At 35.5% G+C, this 22,562-nt stretch overlaps 1 pseudogene; it reads left to right on the plus strand.

The window, feature by feature from the left end:
• The window catches only part of LOC138304983 (uncharacterized), a 32,161-nt pseudogene that overhangs the window by 4,190 nt on the left and 5,409 nt on the right, over positions 1-22,562 (plus strand).

Below are 22,562 nucleotides of genomic sequence, written 5' to 3' on the forward strand. Positions count from 1 at the left end.
GAAACTTGTCTCGAAGTTATAATTTGTGTTCGCCAAGGCTCGCAAAAATAAAAACTTGTTAGACTTGTTTCATAAAATATATAAAATGAACACTCATGTAAGATCCTATATATTCAACTTGCCATCTATGTATGGTTTGTGCACTTTTTGGCCCCAAATCTGTCAAATTTTCAAACCTGTTTAATGAATGAATTGTTGAATTTCAAGTATCGAGTACATTATTGATACAATACTGGTATGATGGTTGTAATAATAATACTATAATGATAATAAACTTTATTTATTGAGGATGGATTTACATGTTAAGCCAAAGGCTTATCTACCATGTGGTCCTCCTGTTAGTAAAACACAATATCATTTGTTAGTTAAAATAGCAGACAAATTAAGCAAATTTATAAATAATCACAAAAAATATCACAGAAAATATACTTAAAATTATCACAGGATGCATAAATCTCATGCATAGTTAATACGTCATTAAAGTTATATGTGCCGTATTTTTCATACTCACGAATCAAGATGAGCTTTTTATATGTTATTCAGCACCAAAAATTACCAACTTTTTGAAAATTACAGTGCTTTCAATGCATAGGTTTTAATTTTACATGTACAAATAAAAGCTGAAAATGATTCAAGTACTGCCAAAAATCATTTATTTACGGTACATCAATAGTGAAGTGAAATGAGTACATACGGCGAGACCATGAAGCCAAATTGTGGTCTACAATTTCATTACACATTTTTACAATGTTTTTAGTAATTGTAAAGTGACTTCTGCAGGTATGTTTACATTTAAACATATTTAAGGCATAAAAACAACAATTTTACAGTTCAAAAATTCTGTGTTATAACTAACGTCTATAAGTCATATGAAGCCATTTGAATGATTTTTACAGCTTTATTCATCAAACCTTATGGTTTTTAATAAATTAATGATGAAAAAATAGCATGTCAAAATTATCGCCCAGTTACGGCACATATAACTTTAAAAGACATAGTTACATGCTTATATAGCATAGTCTAAAATAACTATGCATAATATTATAAGGAATTCAAATAAAAAACTCAGATAGAAAAATGATTAGCCATCACAATAAAAATACAATACTGTTCTAGGATAGTGATATACAGTACTGGACAAGATTTCGTTTAAAGTTTGGATAGCTTTGAATTTTCTTCATGTCATTTGGTAAACAATTCCAATCATTGATGCAGCATTGCTGTTAACAAGAAATTGCTTTGGTTGTGTATTATTGCAGCTACAATTGATGTGGTAACCAAACTGAATATGCTTAAATTTTGAAAATATGGAAATTATGTCAATATTGACAGATGGCGTGCTATTCAAATCACATTTTGCTGTGGTCCAACCTTCCATCCAAAATTCTTGTTACGTATGTTTCTCAGAAAGTACCAAAGGGATCAGATCTTTATCAGATTTTATATTCAGATTCCCCTAACATATATTATAGTAATTACTAGAGAGATTTCAATGGAACTTGGTGGCAATAATCCTTATACATAAAGATAAATGTAATCTATATCTGAACAAGATAACTCCACCTGTTTCAGAGTTATGCCCTTTTGTTACAAAAAGACGGATGTGGCAAGGGTTTGCCTCCTTGATTTACATTCAAGTTATAATCAGTTTGTCATTTCAATTTTTCTTTTGAAGCCAAGTCCCAGTGCAGTAAATGAAAACCAGGAAGGAAGAGACGTGGAACCAAGCAGTGATGGACTTCCAGGTACATATTAGATAAATAAGTCTTACAAGTTTTTCTTTTTCGTGACATTTGGCTAGCAAAAATTGAAACTTTAAGATAAGTCACATATAAACAATCTCATATTATAAAAAGAACACAAATTTTATATCATTCTTTTGATCACATACAAAACCTTCATTTCAAAGATATGTTTTATATGACAGCATCTGTAATCTGAAACCTCGCATATTATTTAGTCTATAAAGGTAGCTCCATACTTTTGGGAAAACCCATGTCATTTTTAGGTCATCTGACCGAAGGTCAGGATGACCTATTGTCATCGTGTTTTGTCCGACGCCGTGCGCCGTCCGCCGTCCGCCGTGCGTCGTGCGTAAGACTATTTATACAAAAGCCTATTCCTCCTTCACCCTTGGATGGATTTCATCCATATTTGGTTTGAAACATCATTGGGGAAGGACAATCATATTTTATATAAATGAGCCTGGGCCGACCCCTAGGGGCTGAGGGGTGGGGCCCCAAAAGGGCAAATTTTCTTAATTTAAGCTTTAAAATCCTACTCCTCCTTCATCCTTGAGTTGATTTCATCCATATTTGGTGTGAAACTTCATTAGGGAAGGACAATCATATTTTATATAAATGAGCCTGGGCCGACCCCTAGGGTCAGAGGGGCGGGACCCCAAAAGGGCAAATTTTCTTAATTTCAGCTTTAAAATCATACTCCTCCTTCATCCTTGGATGGACTTCATCCATATTTGGTGTGAAACATTATTGGGGAAGGACAATCATATTTTATATAAATGAGCCTGGTCCGACCCCTAGGGGCTGAGGGGTGGGGCCCCAAAAGGGCAAATTTTCTTATTTTAGCTTTAAAATTCTACTCCTCCTTCATCCTTGGATGGATTTCATCCATATTTAGTGTGAAACATCATTGGGGAAGGACAATTATTTTTTTATAAATGAGATAGGTCTGACCCCTAGGGGCTGGGGGTTGGGGCGACAAAAGGGCAAATTTTCTTAATTTAAGCTTTAAAATCCTACTCCTCCTTCATCCTTGGATGGATTTCATCCATATTTGGTGTGAAACATCATTGGGGAAGGGCAATCATATTTTATATAAATGAGCCTGGTCTGACCTCTAGGGGCTGAGGAGTGGGGCCCCAAAAGGGCAAATTTTCTTAATTTTAGCTTTAAAATCCTACTCCTCCTTCATCCTTGGATGGACTTCATCTATATTTGGTGTTAAAAATCATTGGGGAAGGACAATCATATTTTTATATAAATGAGCCTGGTCAGACCCTTAGGGGCTGAGGGGTGGGGCCCCAAATGGGGAAATTTTCTTAAATTTAGCTTTTAAATCATACTCCTCCTTCATCCTTGGATGAATTTCATCCATATTTGGTGTGAAACATCATTGGGGAAGGTCAATCATATTTTATATAAATGAGTCTGGTCCGACCCCTAGGGGCTGAGGACTGGGGCCCCAAAAAGGCTGATTTTATTCATTTTAGCTGGCCCACGTCCTGTTTTCAGGTTTCGGTCTCCAATCTCAATGAAAATTGGTCTATAGGGGTTTTAATTGATGCTGAACAACATGCAAACATTTTTGTAAAGATTTTGGTATTCCAAGATGGCCGCTGGCCCACTTCCTGTTTTAAGGTTTCAGTCTCCGATCTCAATGAAAATTGGTCTATAGGGGTTTTAATTGATGCCGAACAACATACATACATTTTTGTAAAGATTTTGGTATTCCAAGATGGCCGCTGGCCCACTTCCTGTTTTCGCGTTCAGTCTCTGATCTCAATGGAAATTGGTCTATAGGGGTTTTAATTGATTCAGAAGGGGGAACTTTAGGTGAGGACAATAATATTTTATAAAGGACCGAGCTAAGACCCATGGGGATAGTATGGTGGAGGTCCAAAATGGGAGCTTTGCTGAAATTTGGCTTTAAAATCTGACTCCTACTTATATTAATCCTTGAATGGGTTACAACCATATGTGGATGAAGGGCTACCAAGTTTGTTCAACAAATGACATTTACCTATTTCAGAAACTTACATATTCAACTAAGGAGTTCCTTGTATTGTTTATATTAATCGTTAACCAATACCTTATACTGTGACTTTGTTATTTTGTGCCATGAGTCAGATGACCGTTCAGGCCCATGGGCCTCTTGTTTTCTAACAGGTCTTATTTTCTTGCATTTTTCATGTAGATTTTAAATCTGTAAAGATAAACGGGTGTTCTCGAACTACTTTTTGAGATATTTGAGCTTGAAATATACCATCCATGCAAATTTGCTGACCGAAAATAGAAAAATTCATAAAATTATGTTTTCTGTAATATTAGGGTGAATGTATAGTCTCGATCCTGTTGATTTTTTGTCCTAAATTTCTTACGATAGAACAATATACAAAACCTTTTTATTTTTACAATTGCTAACTAATTTTTGTTATTTCCCAGGACCGTTTCTATACGTAATTATCATGTTTTGCCATATTTTCGCCCGTAAAAAATCAATGAATAGGCCAAAAAGGAAATGAAAACCCATGTCAATTTCACAATATTTGTATATGATATGCCCAAGGTAATACATTTTTCAAATATCATATAAAAACAAGGGGTCCTCGATCAAAATTTCACAATTTTGTAAGCTTGAAGTTTGTAACTCGCAACCCTATCCCCATTTCATCCAGTGATAAGATGGGTCATATTTGACCATTTTTTGAAAATCATGCCACAAAAAAAAATTCCACATCAGTTCATACGTTTTGTGATATTATATCTGGTTTATGTCTGTTTGTTTTTATGATTTTCTCCAAATTGTGTGTTTAAAGGAAATTTGTATGCGATTTTTTTAGAATTCCGGAATTTTGGTCCGGCCGGGTCCCCTCTTATGATTTATAGCGACGAACGGCACTTCGGTGTTTAAAAATCCATTCCCATTTATGACAGGGACCGCAAAAACCTCAGAGATAGCATATAATTTTCACTTCACTGCTTTTATTTGATTTATTTAATGATTTTAAACATTCAATATTATATGCAGACAATTTTCACCTATTGAAAAAATATCCAAGTGTGATGTCGTGGCGTATCCGAAACCATTCTGGAATTCAAAACAACCTCCGCAACTTCTGGTATAGCGTCATATGAATTGGCGCGATTTTCAAAAGTATGGACCTACCTTAATTAAAAGACATGTAAAATAAATAATAGTTAGCTAGGTATGATATTAATTTGAAACATGATACTTCTGTTGACCTTTTCTGAAGAATGAATTTAGAAATAGACATGAAGTAAGCAATATTTTATTTAAGTATTGGTGTCAATATTTTTGATTGCATAATTATATGCCTGGAGTAAGAAACATATTTTCTAAACTGTTTTAATAATATTTTTATTTTCAGCATCATCAAAAACTGTAATTGAAGGCATCAATTCTAGAGGGACAAGTCTGGAGGATAATGCCCCTAAAGATAATCCAAGGTCTGGATTAAATGTGTCAGAACAAAATTCAGAGTCTGATCTTGCTGGATACAATAATCAGCAACATGCACACAAAACATCAGAGAATGCAGAACCAGTTGGTGCTGAAGCTGCTGAACCCAATGAGGATATCTTAAGTGATTTAGAAACAGATCGTACAAAATCTTCAAAGCATTGTGACAGCATCATGACAGAGTCTGGATATCAATCTGGACGCAACTCTTTGACTGAAGTTAAAACCCAACGCCTTTCAGACGGCCGTAACAAACCAGAAAATGACTCTGGGGAGGAAAGCCTGGAAGATAAAAGTCTGGTGAATGATTTTGGTGAAGCAGCAAACAATTCATCAGAAGCAGCATTGAAAAACAAAAATCAGATCCCTCAAAAAAATGATGATCAGCTTTGTACTGATGCAGTTACATGTGATTCAAAGCCTAATAATGCAGGATCAGATCTTGTCAATGATTCAGGTACTGAAGCTGTACATTTAAATGCTCCTCATGAGAAGTTGAAAACAAAGGATAATGCCGACCATGAAAGTGAGGTAATGGAACACACAGTAACATATACTGGTAGGGGACGGCCTGTTGGCAGAGGAGTTATGGCAGGCAATTCTCCCTCAAAAGGCGAATTTGATGGCAGCCCACCAATCAACCCCCCACCTTACAGAAAAGATAACCCAGTAGGCAGCTCTCAGAACCAGCTACTCAATCTACTTACAGGTATACAATATATTACTAATTCAGTATCATATAGCTGGTTATATATGCGGGAATATTTTTTTGCAATTTCACAGGAAACTGTTACGAATGATCATGAAAATTTGATCCATGACATTTTAAAAGAATAATTGAATCAAAATCATATACCGGCCCTTAAAGCCTTTTTGTGTTTAGTTGAAATCACGAAAATCTTGATCCTCAAAATAACCAGGCTTTGTACGAGCACTAGCTGTAATAAAAAAATAATTGTCGATACATATTGTGTCTGCAGTACAATACAGCATCCTTAATACAGTAAAAGATGGTTATAACGAACCTCTAAGGACCAACTAAACCACTTCGTTATAAGCATAGTTCGTTATATAATTATTACAGGCATCTTACAGAAACCTTGACGGGGAATGAAAGTCACTACGTTATAACCATTGATTGGTTGTAAATGCGTTCCTTATAATCACTGTGTTTTATCTGTAATTGTTACATTGCAATAATGTTGAACCCACTTAAGTTAAAACGGGTTAAGTTGAAATAGGAATAGTATATTACGGCTTTCATATCCTTACTGTATACACTATCCAAAAGATCTTCTTTTTGAAAATTTTTACCTGATTGTTTACAAAGTATCTAGACTTTTCATCCCCAAAAATGGTGTTTACAATGAATGAAGACGTTTCGTCCCAAAAAATGCTTCGCTCCGAAGCTGGTTCCCCCCAGACGTTTACTCCCTATTAGAGACGGTTATTCCCCAACGGAAAAAAATGAAATCAATATTTCACCTCGAACATCAAAATTGATACCATAATGAATTTTGTAATTTGAATCAAATTTGTCTCGGAGCAAATACATTCCATGGCGAAATGGAGATGCATTTATCACGGCTGTGTTATGGCACATGGCCTTACTACAATGGAAGAAAGACAACTCTAACAAAATTTTGGACAAACTTGGTCTACTGATAAAATAGCACGTGACAGACGGTGAACATTTTGTAAATGTCCAAGGTGGCGTAATCTTAAAACTAACGGCAGTTAATAAGGTATGAATATTTACCACATCCATAATTATCCATAATTTCATATTAAAGCACATGTAAAACCACTAAACCATACTTTTAAAACATTTTAGTTATTTTCACCACAGGAGCTTGACGTTCTGATCATATACATACAGCATATTCATTAAACTAGGTAATACGAAGTAAATTTTTGGCCGAATGACATAAATCATATATGGAATGTTCATATAACTCGAAGTGATATTTTTTGAACTACTAGATCGACGAAAATGTCGATTCTCTTTTTCATACATAATTCTTCCATAAAACCTCCGTAAAACGGCACTTAAAAAGCTGTTTCAATTTGTAAAAATGTAGAGAAAACTGTTAATTGTTTAGCAATTATCCTGAGTTATATTTTACCAACAAGCATCAGAGATTAGCAATTAAAACTTACATAAACATATTCCCGACTCTCACTTGCATTGTGTGATCACTCGAGCGGAACTAATCTCTACCACCTGGCACAGTCTTACAAATGCAATCGTACAAAAGCCCACATGATCACTGTTTTTAGTGCGATTACATCTTAGGGTGTGAACAATGTCATTTCAGTAATTACTCTGTTAATACATTTATTGTTTCCTTATGTTTTACAGTGAATGTCAGCATGCATGTATCATTTCAACTGGAAACAGTCTAGGAGAAGAATTGTTGTGTGAACAAAAAGAAGTAATTTTCAACTGTGGAAGCTTAATATTGTAATCATTTTCAATCCGAAAATAATTACTATCATCATCTTCAAATTCCTTATTGTGAATTTAACTGTAATATGATTTAAGCATATACCTGATATTTGTTTATATTCTTTGACATGTACATGCTTGAAATGAAATGAATAAATAAAAGATTATTTAAATTTAAAACACAATATGGACATTAGCTGTTTATATTTTTTGTCAAAAACATATTAAGCTTAATTATCGTTCATAAACACACCAATCATCACCTTCGAGACAATTTAATGAAAATCAATTAAACATTAATTTGTATAACACAGGTCGTCTTATGTTTTCCCTGCCTTGACTATCAATGTTCCCTGATCACTCTGAAAGTATTGATTTTACCTTTTTTTCGGTCACACACATGAACTGCCTTTAAATTAATCACACCAATGAGACATACATTTACTACATTCATTATAACACTGGTAAGGCAATTCTGCAAGATCAGCGAACATTGTTGATTTACCTTGAATATCTACATGCAGAGTATGGTACCATATGTAACAGGGGAGGAGAAAATGTAGCGGCAAGACCGGGATTCGATCCCGGGACTCTCCGAACACTAGCTGAGTGCTCTACCGACTGAACTACCTGGTCATCGATAATCGACCCAGTCCAGTCCCGCTACACTCCTCCCTCCTTTTTTGAATACATACGAGACCCTTTCAAACACCACAACCGTTGGTAGGAGAGAAGAAAATGTAGCTCTTTCGACTGAGCTACCTGATCACCGATAATCAACCCAGTCTGATCCCGCTACAAATATTTATCTGGTTATTTTATCTCCCTTCCTATTTTCAATCTACCTTTATGACTTAGAATCTTACCTGGTGGAAAAAAATATTTTGTCTTACAAATCTTGACAAATTATGCACACCTGTGATTGTTGCAAGCTAAACTATGTATCCGCTAGCTGATTGCTGTTGATTGTTAATGATCTCAAACACACTAATTACTTATTGTGCCAATTTAAGTAAATATATTCTACTCTTTTCAAAATATTCCTGATTACTATTCATGTGTAATATCTTAAAACATTGACATGTGCACGGAGTACGGCGGACCAGACCGCCGATGTTTTGGACATCTGCTAGATATTTCAGTTTCAGGTTACGGTGGCCAATAAAAGAAAACAAACAAAAGTACCTGCGCAAATTATACCAGTTTTTACGGTATATGATATTGGAATATATCCAAAACTTTTTATCATATTATTTGTCAATAACACTGTTATGATATCAGAAATATCTGATGGTCTACAACAAATGTTACATGAATTTTAACAATATTGCATAACATGGAAATTAGAACTTTATCAGACTGAAACAAAATTGTGATATTCTCAAGACGTAAATCGGTACAACAACACCAGTTGATGTTATGGAATACAGAATTAGATTTATAAGAATTGTTTACATATCTAGGTACAGAAAATAATGTTAATGGTAGCGTTTTTAAAGAAAGGGGAAAAAAACTGCTGAAACAAAACAATTAAATCGGTGTTTGCTATTTATAAGGCCGGAAATAAAGAATTGTAATCTTAAAGTTTGTTTGTTTTTTGAAATGTTTTCGTGTTTGTTTGTTTTTTGATTCACTTGTAATATGGGTTGTTTGTTTTTTTGTTTTTTTTCATCAGGGGTTGGGGGGGGTTGTGGGGGGATGGGGGGGGGTTTAAAAATAAAATCCGGTAGTTTTGAAAATTCATTTGTAATTTTTTGTAAAACACAATCCTGAAGTTAAGAAAGTGTACAAACAATTTCATGGTCCTATGGTGTGAGCTAACAAGTTATCACGGGTTTTTTTGAATTGAAGTTCGGATACAATGTATATCAATCAACTTGCTGTTTTACAAAAAATAATTACAAAACTTGTTAAGAGTAGACCAATTGACCAATTTATTAAAAAATATCACATGGTGATATTGATAAGTCTTCAAGAGATGACAGACATATTCTATATTTAAGACTTTTTTGACATAGAAAAGTTTGCCTCGTCTTTCTTTCTGCTGACTTCTCTGCAAAACCAATACTTGTTAACTGATACGTGGTTGTCCCAGGAACTTGATGACAAATAGTCTTAAGAATGGATATTTTCATTAACATCAAATTAACAAGGAAAATGCTAAAGGTGTTATAAAATCATTTGACATTATAACTAGTGAATCATAGGAATCCTTACCAAGATTTTAGTATGTTCTCTTATTTTACACCTGTGTCCAAGGAATCCTCAAAAGTTTCAAAACTGGAAGGAACACCATCCAAATTTATTTCTTATTGTACAAAACTACAGTAGTATTGACCTTAGAAATATATTCCTCCTATCCTCGAGACCGAGCCATTTAGTACTTTCAGTACTTTGATTACATCCATGTTAAGGTGCTGATTTTAACCAGATGCCCTTATATGCTTTCCTCTTCCATTATAATGTGTTGATTTTAACCAGATGCCCTATATGCTTTCCTCTTCCATTATAATGTGTTGATTTTAACCAGATGCCCTATATGCTTTCCTCTTCCATTATAATGTGTTGATTTTAACCAGATGCCCTATATGCTTTCCTCTTCCATTATAATGTGTTGATTTTAACCAGATGCCCTATATGCTTTCCTCTTCCATTATAATGTGTTGATTTTAACCAGATGCCCTATATGCTTTCCTCTTCCATTATAATGTGTTGATTTTAACCAGATGCCCTATATGTTTTTTTCTTCCATTTAAGGTGCTCATCCTTTCAAATTTTAACCACTTTCCTGTATCATTTGCTCTTCCATTTTAAGGTGCTGACCAGATACCTATATTGACCGTCCACCATCACCATCACTATGAGCCACCGCAGCCACCAACAGAGTCCAAATGGCGGCCGCTGAGGTTCCATCAACAATTAACGTGTATGGTGCTAACAGTGTGGTGATTGGGAAACACTCTAAAGCCATTCTCAACTGATTCAACAATGATGTCAAAGTAAGTATGCAATAGTGTTTTACTTGTGTTAATCCAATTTTCCATATCATTTGATCAAGAGGCACATTGGGTGATCATGAGTGATTAAAATGTTCCCACATATATAATTACCAGCCCTTATACACATGTGAAGTGTAAGTTAATCTTTTAAGCTTGCTTTAAGGGCCCTATACCTTTCGGAAACAACAACATACATGACTAAGTATTAAAAATTTTATATTGATGGCCTAAGATCATGAGGTTACAACAACAAACAAATGCAATAGTCGCTAAATTAGATTAATGTTGGTGGCATCCACACAGAGGTTCCTGTGAAATGATTTAGGTTTGAACAAAGTGAAATATTGTTTTATTTTTGCAGTACTAGTTTAGACACATCTGAGAAAGATAACCCAGGTCCTAAAAACAGAGCAGAAAAAGATACTGGCAAGAAGATGGATGATGTTGGAGAAGACGCCGCTACCCCCAGTACAGAATCATTTAATGATTTATCTTCTTACACACCCAGTTCATATAACTTCCCCATGGTAAGTTACCCCCAGTACAGAATCATTTAATGATTCATCTTCTTACTCACCCAGTACATATAACTTCCCCATGGTAAGTAAATCTCCTACACAACATATTTATAGATTCTAAACAAATTATTTTTTTTCTATCAAAAATAGAGAAGACAAATTGGCATTTTTTCTTCATTTACAAATTAAAACATTGATTAATTTACACCATTACTATACCATTGAAAAGTTTGAGCTTCTTATATATTTTACTTCTGATCAGGATAAGTATTAAAAATAATTAGTTCTCAAAATGTTGGTAACTTTTGGTGGTGAATAATTATTAAAAGCTATTAAAATGTGGCTCATTAGAACCATAGTACTTACAGGATCAAATATATTTTGTGTTATGTAATCAAAAGCAGAATCAATATTATAGTTTAAAGGTGCTCCACTGCTGACCAATGGTATTTTTTCTCTATCAAAATAGGAGCAGATAAATCAAATTAAACATTTTCCTTCAGTTACAAAAGTTATTTTTATACTACTATTACCACCATAGAAAAGTTTGAGCTTCTATTTTTACTGCAAGATAAAAATATTAAAGATAATTAATTGCTTTTCCAAAAAAAATTCCATATATATATATAGCACTATACATGTATATGTATATCTGGAATGAAGTGGCTGATTGTTGCATGCACCAAAAGCAAAATGAATTATTTTTTGTGTTAATCAGACATATGTATACACTATTAAACACACCAATTATTGTTCAAATGATGAGGTATCGTTTTTATTGCCTGTCATGTATGGCGGGTGAGAGCACATCTTTAACAAAGTGATAAATAAATTTGACAATCATTAGATTACAACTAGTTTCCAATTTGTTCCCTTACTTCCGGCTCCGTCAATATCGTCTGTGCTTCTGCTAAAGCTGCGAGAAAAGCTAAACGACCAAAGAATTGACAAACTGATAGTGTCATAAAAAGTGGTATGGAATAGAAAAACAACAGCTCATCATCGCGAAATCAAGAAACGAAGAAAGAAAACCAAGATCTTTGATGATTAACAAAACATCAGTGATGAAGACTACAATTCTGTAAAAGTAAGACAGCTCTCTCCCGTAACCACAGCTTTGCGCTGCAAGCTCATCTGAGAGTAAGTGTTATTACGCTTGGCCAATTGTTTTTCAATGGAACAATATTTAGATAATTAAGGTATTCTGAAAAACTTAGAATTTCATTCATATAGGACAATCTGATTAACAAAAACCAGACATTTGATTATACACCCTGATACTATATGTTCCAGATGTACTGGAACATACAGTAATCAGGGGGGTGAGTAATCAAAAATCTGGTTTAAATCAGATTGTTCATAGGAAAGTATTACAGATTGAAAAAGGAAGGACCAAGGTAAGCTTGTGCAAAACTGTGACGTCCATCGTCCGTGACTTTCGGTCGCACCCGTCAACAATCGACTTCTTCTCCATATAACCTCTTGTTTTAATTTAACAAAATTTGACTGGTAGCATTCTTATGGGCTACTGACTGAAAATTGTATAAAAATGGTTGGGCTGACCCCCTAGGGGCCTATGAGGGGCGGGGCCAAAAGGGTCAATATTGGCTATGATTTTGATGCGGTTTTTCCCAACATTCTGGTCAGGAGATAAAAAAAAATAACATAATATCAAAATATTATTTTTCTGTTTTGTGTACATGCACTTTAAATTGGCATATGTTGGTTCCCCTAGGGCCACTACAACTTAGTACATATTGCAGTTTCGGGACCAATCTGTCAACAAGATGGCTGACCAGCCACCATCTTGATTTTTTGATAGTTAAAAAATATTGTTACACACTATTTCTTGAAAGTAGTCTAAAGGGATCTGTCTCAAATTCCAATATGTAGGTTCCATGCCCTAGTTGTGTATATGATTGCATTTTTTACCCAATTGGTCTACAAGATGGTCGCTTGACATCTTGGATTTTTGATATTTGAAGTTTGAAACGCTAGCAGATTAGAAAAGATCCTGTCTCTTTAAATTGTCACATATAGATCAATCCTCTGGGTGGTGTGGGCGCCAAGATCCCTCTAGGGAATCTCTAGTTGTAGTTGAAATATTTAAAACATAAAATTGTTATTAATCTTAATTTAAAAACGAACTGCAGTCATAGAAATCTTAATTACTCAATCGTAACATTAGAACAATACTAACATACTACATAATCTATTGATCTTGTCTTTTCGTGTGTTACGCTTAATAGTTATGACGTCTAAATCACATCTTCCATCTTGAAACAGGACTTGGATCAAGACCAAGATGAAGAAAACAGAATTTGACTGATACAAAGGTGGTTGAAAGAGAATAAATTACACTATCTGCTTGATGAACGTAAAAGGCGATGAAATACGACAAAGTTATTGTTAAAATAACGCAATATGAGAAGGAACGATAGCTGAGTGTTTAAGTAGAACAAAAAATAAGTAATGGCCCTACATGCAAGATACACATATCTTCCATGCGAAAAGTTGCAAAGTAATTATAATAAGTGCATCAAACTTAATCATAATAATACGTCAAGATAGACACATATATAGGGCGGTTGATAACGGTAGTCAGATAAGTTCGATGCATTATTAAAATTTTTATTATGGAATTTGCGGAATTTGTACACTATCAGATAAGTTTGGTCACACATATGCTTGCCGCTAAAGTATCAACGTTTGTTTATCTGTTATTAAATTTTTTTAGGAGAAGTCCGTAATAGATTCTAGCTTGTTGTTTGGGGCTGTTGGTGTGCACTCTAGGTGTTACAAATTTCCCCCAACATGGTTAGCCACTCAAGCTCCTCCACTCTCCTGGGTCTGTATGTGATTTAAACCTGAGACAGCTATATTGATACCGTTAACTCTTACTCCCACTCACATAGCTTCAAACATGATTAATGTATGTTTCCATGTTACAAACTGTGATACATTGTTAGTATCATGTAAGTATAATCATATTGTCTGGTTTTTAATCCAGATTGTCCTATGAATAGAATGTCTATCGTTTAAGAATACCCTTAATTCTTAATAAAATTTGGTTCCTGGGAAAGTTGGGCCCAGTCAGCAGCGTAACCCTTACCAAGCCTCGCCCCACGATGAGGCTGCAAGCGTGCTGCGATACCGGGGTCGAGCCTGTACTTTTAACTACGCTCACTTTGTTCTTTCATCACTTTGGCTGGTTCGTTATCATCAAAGTTACTCTCGTATCTTCGCTTTTGATGTGACTCGTTGTTTATGACACTTTATCACTGCCAGTTTTCAATTCTTTGGTCGCAGCTTTAGCAGACTATATTGAGGAGAAAATTGAAACTAGTTGATCTAATATTGTCAAATTATTTAACACTTAAAGATGCTCCACCGCCTACAGGGCAATAAACGATACTCATCATTTGAACAATAATTGGTGTTTAATAGTGTATACATATGTCTGATTAACACAAAAAATAATTCATTATGCTTTTGGTGCATGCACAATCAGCACTTCATTCCAGATATACATATACATGTATAGTGCTTTATATATAATATATACAGAATGTTTTTGGGAAGCAATTAATTATCTTTAATATTTTTATCTTGAAGTAAAAATAGAGAAGCTCAAACTTTTCTATGGTGGTAATAGTATAAAAATAACTTTGTGTAACTGAAAACAAGAGGCCCATAGGGCCTGTATCGCTCACCTGGTTTGAATGCCAAGAAATGTTCTGAATACAAGTTCATTGTTTCTTTTCTGAAGGTATTTTAATATTAACCTCTAAAATCTCCTATTGGGCCCCACCCCTCCTGCCCCCATGGGGACAGAGCCAAAATTTATACAAGTTCTGTTCCCCTTCCCCCATTGTTTAGGATGTTTATGGCCAAATTTTGGTCACAATCCAAGCATGTAAAATACTCTAGTGGCCTAAACCCCCTATGTGATTAAACATTTATAGGAAGTGTTTCCCTCTATTGACAAAATGAAGTTTGGGCCAAGAGTATCAATTTAGGATTTACTCACCCCTCCTGCCCCTGTTGGGTCAGAGCCAAAATTTATACACAAGTTCTGTTCCCCTTCCCCCCAAGGATGTTTGTACTGCCAAATTTGGTTAAATATTACAATCCATGCAGAACAAGTAATTTACATATTAGATTTACCCCTAAAAACTAAGTTTCCCTATTGGGCCCCCAGCCCCACCTGCGACAATTTATATTTCATTTTAAGAATTTTGTGGCCAAATTTCTCTTTACAATTCATCTATGACTAGTACCATCATTTATCCCCATTATTGGACCCTAGACCTGACCCGGTACGGAACCATGACATAAGGGCCCCAATGGGGGGGAGGTCAAAAAATAACTAGCCAAAATTTATACTCTTCTGTTCCCCACTTCCCAGTAAGGATGATTACAAAGGTCAATCATAACAATATGGTTTGACAATCTTTGATTTTGATAGGGCTGTGTTACTCTATTAGGCAACCATTGAACTCTAGGACAAGTAGCGATTTAATTATAATTTACCTTATTATTTTCCTATTTCTAACCTCGCCCTCCCACAAAACCCTTTTTGTTGGGTTGATAACTACTTGATAGTTCCAGTTAAAATTTATACAAGTTTGTTACTGTTTTAATCTTGTCCTATAAAGGAATTCTTAGGATGTTTTTGTGGCCAAATTATTGGTTACAATTTCATGCAGAACTCTATGACTAGTAGCGATTTAAAGGAAATGTTATTTCACGATTACCCCATTGCTGTTGGCACAAATCACAACGGTCTTCGCGGAACCATCTGATGATACTGACGCTTTGACATAACTGCCTATTTTTCAATATTACCCTTTGGGCCAGGTGTAGAGCTAAAAAGAAAAATAACTATCAAAATCATTATTTTCTGTTTTGTGTACATGCACTTTAAATTGCATATGTTGGTTCCCCTTGGGCATTTGAACTCAAAATTGGCTACAATTGTACATATGCATTTCGGGACCAATCTGTCAACAAGATGGCTGACCAGCCACCATCTTTGATTTTGATAGTTATAATTGATATTATTACAAATGTTTTGGAAAGTAATTCAAATATGTCCCAATAGATTCCATATGTAGGCCCAATTGGCCAGTTAACTTTTGTAACTGATTTGAATAAAAGAGACCAATTATCTACAATGCTGGCTGACATGTTGGACAAGTTTTGATAACTTTGAAGTATTAAAATTATCCTCTAAATTAAAAGGGGTGATCCCTCTGTTAAATTGTCACATAAGGGGGATAGATAATATTTTTGGGCGCCAAGTTCCCCTCCCTCTAGGATATTCGTTGTAGTTGAATATTAAAAATAAAATTGTATTAATTTACCTAATTTAAATTTGCCTCTGCAGTTGGGTCAGAAAAATGAATTCTGTAAAGGATTTGAAATTTGTACTACATAATCCATATTGATATAACTTTTGTTGTTTATAGGATTATATGAGTCTTCACTCTCCATGGGGGGGGGTCAGAGAACAGGACTTTGATGTATCAATGAAGAAAACAAATTTTTTTGACAGATACAAAGGGGTTATTAGATTTAATTATTTTCCTATTGGGCTCACACTCACAGCTTTGAAGGTAAGCATAAATATACAAGTTCTGTTCCCCTAATTTGGCAATGAAATTCAGGAACTGTTAGACTAGTCGTTTAAGTAGAACAAAAATACTAAATTTTACCTACATGCAATGACAATAAAGTTTCCTGGAAATTGCAAGTATATAAAAAGGCATATACAAAATATTATATCAGATATACTTCAAATTGATATGTTGGTTCACCTAAGGGGTGATAAGTTGTCAGCTAAGGATCAACAAGATGCAGCTATAAAATTTAAATATTGTATTGCGGATTTACCACTACGCGTGTTAATATGGCACCATTTGTAGCGCTAAATATCACATTGTTTAACTGTTATTAATTGTTTAGAAGTCTTTATAGATCTAGCTAGTGTTGGGGCTGTGGTGACCTTGGGGTTACAATGTCCCAAACATGTTACCACAAGCTCTCCACCTCTGGGTTAATTGTGATTTAAACCAGATTTTTGATTACTCACCCTGATACTGTATGTTCCAGTACATCTGGAACATATAGTATCAGGGTGTATAATCAAATGTCTGGTTTTAATCAGATTGTCCTATGAAGAATTCTAAGTTAAAGAATACCTTAATTCTAAATATTGTTCCTGAAAGTTGGCCAGCGTAACCCTACCTATGAGCTGCAGCTGTGGATACGGGGAGGATGAGCTATAACAGAATGTCTTTTGGCTGTTGTTATCATCAAAGATCTTCGTTTCTTTTTTATCTGATGATAAGCTGTTTTAAAACTTTATCACTGCCAGTTTTCAATTCTTTGGTCTCCAGCTTTAGCAGGGTATATTGAGGAGAAAATTGAAACTAGTTGATCTAATATTGTCAAATTATTTAACACTTAAAGATGCTCCACCGCCTACAGGGCAATAAACGATACTCATCATTTGAACAATAATTGGTGTTTAATAGTGTATACATATGTCTGATTAACACAAAAAATAATTCATTATGCTTTTGGTGCATGCACAATCAGCACTTCATTCCAGATATACATATACATGTATAGTGCTATATATATATGGAATTTTTTTGGAAAGCAATTAATTATACTTTAATATTTTTATCTTGAAGTAAAAATAGAAGCTCATAACTTTTCTATTGTGGTAATAGTATAAAATAACTTTTGTAACTGAACAAGAACAAGAGGCCCTTGTATCGCCTCACCTGCGTTTGGATGCCAAGAAATGTTCTGATACAAATTTCATTTGTTTCTTTTCTGAAGGTATTTTAATATTAACCCTAAATCCCTCTATTGCGGCCCTACAAGTTCTGCCCCTCCTGCCCCCTAGGATGGGGAAACAGAGCAAACAAAATTTATACAGTTCTGTGTTCCCGCCTTCCCCAAGGATGTTTGTGGCCAAATTTGGTTACAATTCATGTAGAAACTCTAGGACTAGTAGCGATTGTAGAGAGGATTTAACCTCTATTTCCCCATATAAGGGGACCCCACCCCTCCTGCCCCCCTGGATGGGGGGGGTCAGAGCCAAAATTTATACAAGTTCTGTTCCCCCTTCCCCAAGGATGTTTCTGGTCCAAATTTGGTTACAATCGATGCAGAACTCTAGGACAAGTAGCGATTTATTAGATTTACCTCTATTTTCTCTATTGGGCCCCGCCCCTCCTGCCCCTGGGGGGTCAGAGCCAAAATTTATACAAGTTCTGTTCCCCTTCCCCTAAGGATGTTTGTGGCCAAATTTGGTTACAATCCATGCAGAACTCTATGACTAGTAGCGATTTAAAGGAAATTTGACGGACAGGACGACAGACGACGGACGGACGACGGACGCCGCACCATGACATAAGCTCACCGGCCCTTTGGGCCAGGTGAGCTAAAAAATAACATATCAAAATATTATTTTCTGTTTTGTGTACATGCACTTTAAATTGCATATGTTGGTTCCCCTAGGGCCCTACAATTGTACATATTGCATTTCGGGACCAATCTGTCAACAAGATGGCTGACCAGCCACCATCTTTGATTTTGATAGTTAAAATATTGTTACAACTATTTCTTGGAAAGTAGTCAAGGGATCTGTCTCAAATTCCATATGTAGGTTCCTATGGCCCTAGTTGAGCATATTGCATTTTGGGACCAATTGGTCTTCAAGATGGCTGACATCTTGGATTTGATATTCGCCCCAACCCCCCCCCCCCCCCCCCCGAAGTTTGAAAAGCAGAGAAAAGAATCCCTCTTAAATTGTTCAATATAGAATCAAATATTTGGTGCGCCAATCATAAGATCCCTCTGTGGATTTCTCTTTGTTTCGCGTAGTTTGAAATATGAAAAATAAAATTGGAAATTAAATTAATTTTAAAAAGCCTGCAGTCATAGTAAATTCTTACTATGTAACATTAGAAACATACTAACATAATTTCCTATTGATAAGCTGTTTTGTGTGTGTTAGTAAGGTTGATGAGGTCTAGTCACTCTCCATCTGAACAGGGACTCATTTGATCATCCACATTGAAAGAGAACAAATTTGAAAAAAACAGATTCAAAGGGGGGATGGGTGTGGAAAGTAGAACTAAAATCCCACATCACAGCTTGAAGGTATAAGCTCAAAAAATATTTTAAGATATAGTTTTAAAACAAATGAAAGGAACCGAATAGATTTAGTGTTTTTATAGTATAACAAAAAAATTATGGAAAATGGCCTTATCATGCAATACACGATACTTTTACTGGAAAGATTTTTGCAAAGTTAATATAAAAAAGGCATGAAGCCATCAAAATTTAATTCATATATTACGTTCAAAATAACACTGATGAAGGGGTTGCTAATGTGGGCAGATTAAGATCGAAGGCATTATGAAAAGTTAATAAGAGAGAATATTGAGGATTTAACCACTTAGCGTTAATTAGGCACCAATTGTACGCGCTAAACTAGCACATTGTTTACAACTGTTATTTATTGTCTTTAGACAGTCTTTATTAGAATCTAAGCTAGTGTTAGGGGCTGTGGTGGCCTTGGGGGTTACAATGTGACCCCAACAATGTTACCCACAAGCTTCTCCTCACCTCTGGGTTGTGATCCATAAAATTTTGCTTTGGGGTAAAAATCCTTTCGGACAAAAAAGCATAAGAAAATAAAAACCAAAAACGCACTGACTAGTTAATGCGACCGCTTTTCGTAACTGGTCAGTTCTGTTATTTGTTTTTATTTCACTTTTACATGTTTATATATGAAAAAAAACAAAATTAAAACAAAATCTGCAAAATCCCTAAGTACTTTCGCAGCACCACCGCTGCTCTTCAGGGGATGTTTAATGAGTGTTCTTGATAGCGGCGCAAGCCGCAAAAAGCGCTACGGATTGCAGATTTGTTTTAATTTTTTGTTTTTGTCGTAATATTGAACTCCATCACAAGGATATTCTACTATTCTCATCTTATTTATTCTATGTACAAAATGGTATATAATATATAATATAGTATTATAACTTGATATATGCTCAGGGTCTCAGCTCATCAGGCTTGAAAAGGCCGTGGAATTGTTTGAGTGTCTGCCTTGAAAGGCCTCTTTGAATGTTGATTATATGGGCCTTGAGATATAAAAGGCCTTGAAAAATAGGTCGTACTAGACTTGACAAATAACTAATTATAGGCACTTGAAATAACTTAATCTATCGAAGTGACACCTGCTATATTTTTTGGTGGTAATTGAGAAGATAAAAATCGTTAAAAATAATCTCTAACCCTTACCTCGCTTATCAAGGCAATTTTGGATGCTGATCGATAAAATGAAAATGACGTTTTGTGGAGTCTTTCTAGTAATGTACCACCTCGTTATCGAGATGAGGTGATACTCGGAACACATCTGGTTTTATCACTTTTTGTGAATAGAGAGAAGATCTCGCAAGGGTCAGATGAATCAGGTGTGAGTTTGTTATTTATGAGGGGTTAAGGAATATAAAGATATAGGACAGATAAAACTGTGCTGAGATCTTTCCACGCAATCCACTCAGCCAGCTACACAAAATCTTGGGAGGCGGAGCCTGGCTATTCGTCAGTAGAGAACGGTGAGGAGATCAATATATGTTGACTGCAGTTTTGATATTTATTATTATAATTTCTGAGCAAGTGATTGGAGATAGGTGTAAGGGTGTTCTTTGTTAGATATTTGTTTAAGGCAAAATTTATTAGTTTAAAGATCGCCGCAGTTTGAGATGGTTGAAAAAGCCATAGTTAAATTTCGGTATTTTGTGACGGTACAATCTCGTAAAAGATTGGACGTCTTACAGATGTTGAGGAGGTTGGTAATGAGTTAGATATAGTGATGTATGGCGAATAGTAGAGGAATCGAAGCCATCTGTAATGTCAATCTTGTTCAAGCAAATTGGAAGTTATAACGGGAAGACTAACGTGTATGGCTCTTTCTAGGTTTTTGTGATTTTTGACTAAATGATGTGATGAGGTTAAATTGCAATTTCTCAAATTTTTTTGTTCACTTAATAACTGTCTCTAAATTCCATCAGATTATCATCTCAATATAAAGGATTTAATGTGAGTGATGAATGAAAGATAAACATTTGCTATTTCTTGAGTTCTATATGAATTCTGTTATGGCTTTTAATATGTGTTAAATGCCTTGAATTTTTTTTATCATCAAAAAGCCTTGATAAAAGGCCCTTGAAAAAGCCTTGAATTTCATATTCTTGATTTCCTGTATGAACCTTGATGCTAAATTAAAGAAAAATTCCATTACGGCACGAATAAATCTATGAGAAATAAAAACAATTACGACTGACTAGTGAGCGCTTTCTTCTTCTTCTTCTTCGCTCTTTGGTTTAATCACCATCCGTCAATAGTGACGATTTTAGGTGAGTGATCGGCTCAGTGGCGTGGGGGAGGGGTTATATTCTACAGTGCTTTTTTTTTTTTTTTTTTTTTCTGGTGCTGTTGGAATAGATAAAAGTAGATAGGTTAAAAACATGATAAACAAGAGGCCCAGAGGGCCTGTATCGCTCACCTGGTTTGTAATGCCAAGTAATGTTCTGAATACAGGTTCATTGTTTCTTTTCTGAAGGAATTTTGATATTAACCTCTAAATCCCCTATTGGGCCCCACCCCTCCTGCCCCTGGGGGACCAGAGCCAAAATTTATACAAGTTCTGTTCCCCTTCCCCCAAGGATGTTTGTGGCCAAATTTGGTTACAATTCATGTAGAACTCTATGACTAGTAGCGATTTATAGGATTTACCTCTATTTCCCCTATTGGGCCCCGCCCCTCCTGCCCCCGGGGGGTCAGAGCCAAAATTTATACAAGTTCTGTTCCCCTTCCCCCAAGGATGTTTGTGGCCAAATTTGGTTACATTCCATTCAGAACTCTATGACTAGTAGCGATTTAAAGGATTTACCTCTATTTCCCCTATTGGGCCCCGCCCCTCCTGCCCCCGGGGGACCAGAGCCAAAATTTATACAAGTTCTGTTCCCCTTCCCCCAAGGATGTTTGTGGCCAAATTTGGTTACAATTCATGTAGAACTCTATGACTAGTAGCGATTTAAAGGATTTACCTCTATTTCCCCTATTGGGCCCCGCCCCTCCTGCCCCCGGGGAACCAGAGCCAAAATTTATACAAGTTCTGTTCCCCCTCCCCCAAGGATGTTTGTGGCTAATTTTGGTTACCAATTCATGCAGAACTCTAGGACAAGTAGTGTTTTTTAAAGGATTTACCTCTATTTCCCCTATTGGGCCCCGCCCCTCCTGCCCCCGGGGGTCAGAGCCAAAATTTATACAAGATCTGTT

Source organism: Argopecten irradians, chromosome 12 (genome assembly GCF_041381155.1).
Source record: "Argopecten irradians isolate NY chromosome 12, Ai_NY, whole genome shotgun sequence".
In the NCBI taxonomy this organism is placed as follows: Eukaryota; Metazoa; Mollusca; class Bivalvia; order Pectinida; family Pectinidae; genus Argopecten; species Argopecten irradians.